Here is a 9,131-nt window from a genome sequence, read left to right on the forward strand (position 1 = left end):
TCTCTCTCCCTCATTGGTCTACGCACGCAGACCTGGGGCCCAGTTGACTTGTTTGGTTGAATTTCCCAATCAGGTTTATCTTTCTTATTTAATTTAGTCTGCCTATTTATGTATCACAATATACATGCAGCCTCATTGGCAAAACGTGAGCGTAGTGGCCTGGGGTTCCTGAGTTCGAACCCAGGCTGTTGCAGTTTGTTTTTTCTTCCCTTTATCAACCAGATCCGGTGCTTCCCATGCATACATTCCTACCATGCGCCCTCAATTATCAGCCACAGGATCTCCTACAGTCCTAATCTAACGTACACAGAAGCTCATCTCTATCATACACCTTCCAAAGCTGCCACTCAAGATCCAGGCCAGGCTTTCTTTACAATTTTATTTATTTATTTGTTTGTTTATATATTTTAAATAATAATTGTTTGTATATAATTTAATTAATTTATTTTAATTAGGGTTAGAGTTATAAATTAGGATTAGGATTTAGGACTACATTATTTTCCCGATTATTTTGATTATCTCGATTATTCGAGTTAATCGATTTAATTACTTTTAATTATAAAAATCCTAAATATATTAAATATTACGGTTCACTTCGTCCCATTGGCCAGCGGCCAAGTATTAGGATTAGGGTTTTCCAACCGACTTAGGTATTTAGCCGAACAATTTAATTTATTATTCGCTTCGATTGAATCAATTGATTGCGGTGGGTAATAATCAAATAATTAAAATAACAATATATTTTGCTAAATGATTGTAACCAAAGCTATTGGTTACGATGATTAGCATTTCCCTTCATCCAAAATTGTTATTATTTGTAATCGAATCTATCGATTATGAGGTGTAACGATGATTAATTAAAATACGCACATTTGCTATTCGCGATAATCAATCTATCGATTATAGTGGTTAGCAATCCTCCCTTTAATCCGTTAGCCATGGTAATCAAAGCTATTGATTATTGCGACTAATGGTAACAAATTGAAAATCAGGGTTGTACGCCTAAACATCTAAAACACATCTAAATACTAAACCACAATACTACAGAATTTACCCCTTCAAACACTGCGATGTTCACAACTACGATAAGGTAAATTCAAAATACCTTCGAACATTCGCATTTCAAAACAACTTCAAAACAACTTCAAATACACTCATACTAATTCTAAGGCGTACAACCCTGTCCCCGAACTACGTTGACTCTGATCCTCCATAAGGAGGTACGTAGGCACTTGGCAACAAAGCGAGTCCCCTTCCCTCTAAATCTCAATTTTTCCCTTATTCAATTCCTTAGCTATTAACCTTAACTTTTAGCCATAAAACTTGACCCTTAGATTCAACGCCAATAGGAAAGGGTTGAGGGTGCCTAACTGTAGCAACCTGCCCTAAAAATTAAAGTTTAGAGTCGCCACCTATTCTGAAGGGCGAATAGGAAACCCCATGCAGTATAAAGATCTGGGTAAGTTATTATAATCAGGTTGAGGGAAGGTGTTAGGCACCCTCAACCCTTTCCTAAAGGCTAACATTTAAAGATTCAGGTTTATAGCTAATGAAGTGAAAAGAGGCAAGAATTAATATTAGACTGAATTGAGATTTTTAGGGGGGAGACTCGCCTTGTTACCAAATGCCTACGTACCTCCTTATGGAGGATCAGAGTCCACGTAGTTCGGGGACAAGGTTGTACGCCTTATGGTTGAATTTGTGATTTGAAATTGTTTTTAGAGGCTTTTTTGAATAGCCTATCGTAGTTGAATTTGATTTGAAGGGTGAGAGTGTTTTGAGGTTGGCGTACAACCTTGATTTAATTTGTTACTGTTAGATGCGGTGATCGATAGATTCGACCAGTATAGCTAACAGATTGATGGGCATCGCTGGTTACTCAGATCGATAGATTCGATCATCGCGGGCAGCGAATTAATTGTGTTTTAGTTTGTGTATTTTTATCTCTCGTCTAAAGCGATTGATAGCTTCAATCGGGTCGAGGAGAGAATTATGAAAGTAGGTAAGTTATGCATTAATCATACAATTTTATTTCTCGTCTAATACGACTAATAGATTTAGTCGGTTTGAGGAGAAATTAAGCTAAATTGTTAAAAATATAATCCAACATATTTCAGAAGTTTATTTAAATAATTAATTATCATTAACCAAAATTAGGAGAATTAATTGATGAATCATTAGAATAAAAATGAACAACTTTTAATTAATCACTTACCAATAAATTCTTAAACAAATCCAAAGTTTTTCTTTAATTGAATTTTATTTTTGTTTATTACCAGGGGGGGTGCGTTTTCTCTTTAGGATAGGCAATAGGATGTGTTAATAGCAAACGGGCTGAGCCCATTAGGTTTGGGATCATGGTGATTCAGTGTGCACACACACATGAGGTGGGGTATACGTCTAAGGGCGTGTAAGGCCAGGATCCGTTGGATTCAGTTCAGGCAACCATCAATGGCCTGCATGTGGTCTCAGTGGGGTGCATGGTAAGAGGTTGCGCGTTGAATCATGTTCAACGATGCTGACAAGTGGCCATGATGAGGCCACGTGTCCGTCGCTAGTTGAGACAAGGGTGAGGCTATCACCCGGTTACTCTCCTCTCCCTTCTCATTTCTCTCTTTCGTTTCTCTCTCTACCTCAGACCCTCTCTCTCTCTCTTGTGGCTCTACCCAGAAATCCAAACGAACCACCACCGGCCACCACCCATCACCTTTCTCTCCGCCGCTAAACCCAGTTTCCGGTTGAGTTTCAACCGTGAAACTCAAACATTCATACATCCCAACCCAGAATCCTTCAATCCAACCCAGCACCCTTAAATCTTCATCCCTAACCTATGAACATAAACCCTAAAACCCCAAATCGAACCCAGATTCACAGATAGACACACATAGTCATGCAATCGAAAGGACTTTAAACTAAGTTTTGGTTTTTAGAGTTACCTTATGTCTTGAGTTTCTGAATGAGTTCGTCCCTCTCCTAATCTCCTTCTCTCTGTGTATGGTTTGCAGGTACGATGACGAAGAGCAAGCGTTCTCGTGGCGGCGCTCAAGAATTTCTTTTCTGGAAAAAATTTCCTCCCCCCCTCAATCTCTTCTATTTTCTTTTATAACATTAGGGTTTAATTCGTTTAGGAAATGTTAGATTTAGAGATTTGATTAGCGTTTACGTTTTGTAATTAATCCTCTGAAGATTTGATTGTAATATTATTGATTTTAATAAAAACATTTGATTTGATTTTGTTAATTTTGTTAAGATTTGATTTTCGTTTTGAGTTGTGGATTTGATTATGTTTGCGTTTTGATTTGCGCTTGTAATCTGAAGTTTGATTCAATTGGGCTTGGGCGGAGCTTTTGCCTTAGGGTTGGTGGCGGAAACGGCCATGGAGGGAGTTAGTTTGGCTAGGGTTTCGCAAGGTTGGGGAGAATGAACAGGACTCGGGTCATCCTGACCCGGTCCATTGACCCGCGCACTTGGGCCTCCCTTTGGTCCGATTACCCACGTGGCCCATTACTCTTTTTTTTTGTTCAGACTCAATTAACAACAAAAAACAACTTAATATATTTTATTTAATTGATCAACTAAGTGATAATAAACAAAAATACATTTAATTAATTAATTACATAATAATAATTAACGATTTTTTTGATGATACGTTAAGTAATCATAATTCCTGATTAATTTTGATAACCCAATAGAATTAACATTTATGGATTAGTAATACTAACAAGTTTATGATTTAAAAAAAAAACAAGTAATTGATTTGTGATGAGAAAAATAGACCTATTGGGCTCAAAAGAATGTCCTAAACACACCCCTTTATTTCCTTGTAAGATAAAAAAGGAAAAGAGGCCCAATTGAATCTAGAGATTTCGCCATTCACACTATTTTTATTTTAAGTCGATTTATACAGGAATTTTATAGGAGAGCGAGTTTGACAATAGGTATATCCAACCCTATGGCTCCTAATTTTTAACTCCATTAATAAATTGAAAAGCGAGAATTAAAACAGGTAAATTTTGGGGTATGACAGCTGCCCCTATTTAATTATCTTGGATCGAACAGCGTGAGAATACGCAGGTCTCACGCTTTTCGAATCAAAGAGTTATTAAATAATGGAAGACCCCTAAATTTACCTTGTGCTTGAGTATGAGTGAAGAGAAGCGTTCTGCTAAAGCCTGAGTCTTACATAGCGAGGACCTTCCGTTGGTTGTGTAATTAGCTTGCCATAGCCAGCAAGCTTCCGCAGTTTGTGAACCCCCCACTTACTATAGTTCTAGTAAGTTTCCGTAGCTTGTGGACCCCAATAGGATTGCTTGCTATAATTCTAGCAAGTTCACCTGCACTGACAGGGTTATCTGCGAATATCATCGCAGAATTTACCTGTTTCACCAGGGTTATCTGCGAGTGTTATCTCAGAATTTACCTGTACCACCAATAGGGTTATTCGCGAGTGTTGTCGCGAAATTTACCTATGTCACCAGGGTTATCTGCGAGTGTTATCGCAGAATTTACCTGTACCACCAATAGGGTTATCCGCGAGTGTTATCGCAAAATTTACCTATATTATCAGGGTTATCGGCGAGTGTTATCGCAGAATTTACCTGTACCACCAATAGGGTTATCCGCGAGTGTTATCGCGAAATTTACCTATGTTATCAGGGTTATCTGCGAGTGTTATCGCAGAATTTACCTGTACCACCAATAGGGTTATCCGCGAGTGTTATCGCAAAATTTACCTATATTATCAGGGTTATCGGCGAGTGTTATCGCAGAATTTACCTGTACCACCAATAGGGTTATCCGCGAGTGTTATCGCGAAATTTACCTATGTTATCAGGGTTATCTGCGAGTGTTATCGCAGAATTTACCTGTACCACCAATAGGGTTATCCGCGAGTGTTATCGCGAAATTCACCTATGTAGAATTTTGTTTTGTAAATGCGTATGTATCATGCTTATGTGTTATGCACATGCCCCTGTTGTTTGTATAATGCGCATGTGTGAATGCTTACACATGTGTATGTTGTATGTATACTGATGAATGTATGCACTGATGTATGTATGATAACCCCGACACCTCATCTCCTTATCACTCATCTCCTTATCACCCATTGCCTTTGTTTAACCTCTTTTGAACTGTTTGTGAGTTCTGGCTCAGTTTGTATTCGAATGACTTGCCGACCCCTTTGTGAAAGGATCAACCTGGGGTAACACCAGTGCAAGGTGTGTGTAGCTTTCCAGAGATTTTGTCTTTTTTTGCTTTTGTGTTGCAAGTTTGCAAGTTTCTCATGTTAAATCCATGTTAAAGTTTATAAAGATAAATTATCCTTTGCAAATGGTACTGAAATTAGAAATGAAGCGTAGTATGCAAAAAGGAAATTTTATTGATATTGCCTTGAATTGGCGGGTGTACAGAAATGCGAAGAAAGAAAATGACCAATAGAAATGATATTAATACTGCCGTTGCTCTTTTTTGTTATCGAGGGCCCCAATAATCCTTCGACTTCAGAAGTAGATGATTGCACGACCCCTTATCCTTCGTAGTTTGCCTTCGGCTTATGTCCGGTAATCCTGCTTTTGCTAGGCATAGTACTTCTTGACCGCGTCTGAGTTGATTGGGTGCGGTAGCTCATCCCCATCCATTGTAGTGAGGACTAATGCCCCTCCTGAGAACACCGTTTTTACAATGTATGGACCTTCGTAGTTAGGTGTCCATTTTCCACGGGCGTCGAGTCGAGGTAACAGTATCTTCTTGAGGACAATGTCACCTTCTTTGTAGGTTCGAGGTCGGACCTTCTTATCAAACGCTTTTTTCATCCTCTTCTGATAGAGTTGTCCATGACACAAAGCCGTCAGCCGCTTTTCTTCAATGAGATTAAGCTGATCAAAACGGGTTTTTACCCATTCCGATTCTTCTAACTTTGTGTCAGCTATGACTCTTAATGACGGGATCTCCACTTCGATTGGGAGAACAGCTTCCATACCGTAGACTAGGGAGAAGGGGGTTGCCCCTGTAGATGTACGCACCGAGGTTCTGTAACCGTGTAGGGCGAAGGGAAGCATCTCGTGCCAATCCTTGTATGTTTTCACCATCTTTTGTATTATCTTTTTGATATTTTTGTTTGCAGCTTCGACAGCGCCGTTCATTTTAGGCCTGTATGGTGAAGAATTGTGGTGTTCAATCTTGAACTCCTCGCACAGCTCCCTCATCATGTTATTGTTCAGATTCGACCCATTATCGGTGATAATCCTGCTTGGAACCCCATACCGACATATGATATTATGCTTGATGAACCGAGTGACTACTTGTCTTGTTACGTTGGTGTAAGAGGCAGCTTCGACCCATTTGGTGAAATAGTCTATGGCAACCAATATAAATCGGTGTCCATTCGAAGCTTTAGGTTCTATCATCCCTATCATGTCGATTCCCCACATTGCAAATGGCCATGGTGAACTCAGCACGTTCAACGGGTTTGGTGGTACGTGCACCTTGTCAGCGTAGATCTGGCACTTGTGACATGTCCTTGCATATTGGAAATAGTCGGCCTCCATTGTTAACCAGTAATACCCTGCTCGCAGTATTTTTCTAGCCATTGAATGTCCATTTGCATGAGTTCCGAAGGTCCCCTCATGTACCTCCCTGATAATCTCCTTGGCCTCGTTTTTATCTACACACCTCAACAACACTGAATCATAGTTCCTTTTGTACAGGATGCTTCCGCTTAAGAAGAACTTGGATGCAAGTCTCCTCAGTGTCTTTTTATCAATTGTCGAGGCATTCTCCGGGTATTCTTGTTTTTCCAGGTACTTTTTAATGTCGTGGTACCATGGTTTGTTGTCAGACTGCTCCTCAATCGTGAGACAATAGGCAGGTTCGTCGAAGTGTCTAACAGTTATCCGTGGTTCATGGTTTGGCCAGGTCACCTTGAACATAGAGGAGAGCGTTGCTAGTGCGTCGGCTATTTGATTTTCTTCCCTCGGGATGTGAGTAAAAGTGATAGTATCAAATTCAGCCGTCAACTCCAGTATAAGGTCTCGGTATGGGATTAGTTTTGCATCTCGAGTGTCCCATTCCTTGTTGACTTGATGGATTACCAATGCTGAGTCTCCGTATACATCAAGGAGTTTGATCCTTAGGTCGATTGCAGCTTCTAACCCCAATATGCATGCTTCGTATTCTGCAATGTTGTTGGTGCAGTCGAAACATAGCCTTGCAGTGAAGGGTAAGTGCCGGTCATCGGGAGATGTCAATACTGCCCCTATGCCATGTCCTAGTGCATTTGAGGCACCGTCGAACATGAGTTTCCATACCAAACCCGGTTCGGGTCCTTCGTCGGGTCCTGGTATTTCATAGTCTCTTACTAGCATAATATCCTCATCGGGGAAGTCGAACTTCATAGATTGGTATTCCTCAAGGGGTTGGTGGGCAAGATGTTCTGCCAATACACTCCCTTTTATTGCTTTTTGAGTTACATACTGTATGTCGTATTCGGACAACAACATTTGCCACCTTGCAATTCTACCCGTGAGCGCCTGTTTTTCGAATACGTATTTTAAAGGATCCATTCTCGATATTAGCCATGTGGAATGATTCAGCATATACTGCCTTAGACGTTTGGAGGCCCATGCTAGGGCACAACATGTCTTTTCCAATGGTGAATACCGAGATTCGCAATCCGTGAATTTCTTACTGAGGTAGTAAATAGCGTGTTCTTTCCTGCCTGTTTCGTCTTGTTGCCCCAGTACACACCCCATAGACCTTTCAAGAACTGTGAGGTACATGATCAGTGGTCTCCCTGGTACAGGAGGTAAGAGTATCGGTGGCTCTTGCAAGTAGTTCTTTATAGTTTCGAAGGCTACCTGACAATCGTCATTCCATTTGATAGGTTGATCTTTTCTGAGCAGCTTGAATATAGGCTCACATGTAGCCGTCAGATGTGAAATAAACCTTGAGATATAATTCAATCGACCCAAGAACCCACGTACCTCTTTTTCTGTCTTTGGAACAGGCATTGCTTGTATAGCCTTTACCTTGTCGGGATCGACCTCTATGCCTCGTTGGCTCACAATGAATCCCAACAGCTTTCCCGATCTTACACCAAATGTGCACTTATTCGGGTTCAACCTCAGCTTGTACTTCTTTAGGCGTTCAAACAGCTTATGTAGATTTGTAATATGCTCTTCTTCTGTGCCGGATTTGGCGATCATATCATCTACATATACTTCGACCTCTTTATGGATCATATCATGGAATAATGTGACCATGGCCCTTTGATATGTTGCCCCTGCATTTCTCAACCCGAATGGCATTACTTTGTAGCAAAAAGTGCCCCAAGATGTCATGAAGGTAGTCTTTTCCATATCCTCGGGAGCCATCTTGATCTGATTATATCCGGAGAAACCATCCATAAAAGAGAACACTGAAGCTTGTGCTGTATTGTCCACCAAGATATCTATATGTGGTAGTGGGAAATCGTCCTTTGGACTTGCTTTATTTAAATCCCTGTAATCTACACACATGCGTACTTTCCCGTCTTTCTTAGGAACTGGCACTATGTTCGCAACCCATGGTGGGTAGTCAACCACAGCAAGAAACCCGGCATCGAACTGTTTGAGCACCTCTTCCCTGATCTTACTATCCATATCTGGTCGAACCCTTCTGCGCTTTTGCCTGACCGGCGCACACCCTTCTTTGAGAGGTAACCTGTGTACCACGATGTCTGTATCCAACCCCGGCATGTCACGGTATGACCAAGCAAAAATCTCTGCATACTCGTGGAGGAGCTTGATTAGTGTTGCTTTTACGTCCTTACCTAGCGTTGCCCCAATCTTAATGTTCTTGGGTTCTTCATCTGTTCCCAAATTTATGATTTCAATGGCCTCTTGTGGAGGGAGCATGCTCTTGGATTCCTTATCCACTAACCTTGACAACTCTTCCGGAAGTTCATCGTCTTCCTCATCCCCTTCTTCAGCCTGATTAGCGAGAGCCTCGAGTTTTTATAGAGTCTCAGCAGTATTATTATCGGTGGTGTCAGAAGGTGATCTGCACATGTTTTATGTTTTGTTTTCTTTTAGTATGCAGATGTGAACGTGCTTTGTTTGTGCAAGAAATTTATTTGTCATTTTCAGAAATGG

Source organism: Vicia villosa, unplaced genomic scaffold (genome assembly GCF_029867415.1).
Source record: "Vicia villosa cultivar HV-30 ecotype Madison, WI unplaced genomic scaffold, Vvil1.0 ctg.000205F_1_1, whole genome shotgun sequence".
NCBI lineage: Eukaryota > Viridiplantae > Streptophyta > Magnoliopsida > Fabales > Fabaceae > Vicia > Vicia villosa.